This window comes from Mandrillus leucophaeus, unplaced genomic scaffold, assembly GCF_000951045.1.
Source record: "Mandrillus leucophaeus isolate KB7577 unplaced genomic scaffold, Mleu.le_1.0 Scaffold30, whole genome shotgun sequence".
Taxonomy (NCBI): domain Eukaryota; kingdom Metazoa; phylum Chordata; class Mammalia; order Primates; family Cercopithecidae; genus Mandrillus; species Mandrillus leucophaeus.
This window is the reverse complement of record NW_012103143.1, coordinates 3,769,644-3,770,172: the sequence shown is the minus strand read 5'-3', so window position 1 is coordinate 3,770,172 and position 529 is coordinate 3,769,644.

Here is a 529-nt window from a genome sequence, read left to right as displayed (position 1 = left end):
TGGCCTGAAATAAACGTTTATTAAACCTTATTAAAAACTAAAAGTTAAGTATCATTGCCTGCTTGCCAATTAATAAAGACAAAACAAAGTAGGAAAAGAACACACACACACACACACACACACACACACACACACAAAATGTATCCAGTGCTGGTGAGGATGTGGTTAAACAGGTAGCCTCCTGTGTGCGCCAAACCGCATCAGCTGACACTTTTAAATTGATACATAGTATTTTACTATTTATGGAGTACATGTGATATTTTGTTACATGCGTATGATGTGTTTGTGGGGTTTTTGGTGGCACGCACGTGTGTGTGAGAACGTGTGTGTGTGTTTTGAGACAGGGTCTTGCTCTGTCACCCAGGCTGGAGTGCATTGGTGTAATCATAGCATCATAGCTCACTGAGGCCTCGACCTCCTGGGCTCAAGTGATCCTTCTCCCTCAGCCTCCTGAGTAACTGGGACCACAGGAGTGTGCTACCATGCCCGGCTAATTTTTTTTTTTTTTTTTTTTTTGTAGAGACAAGGT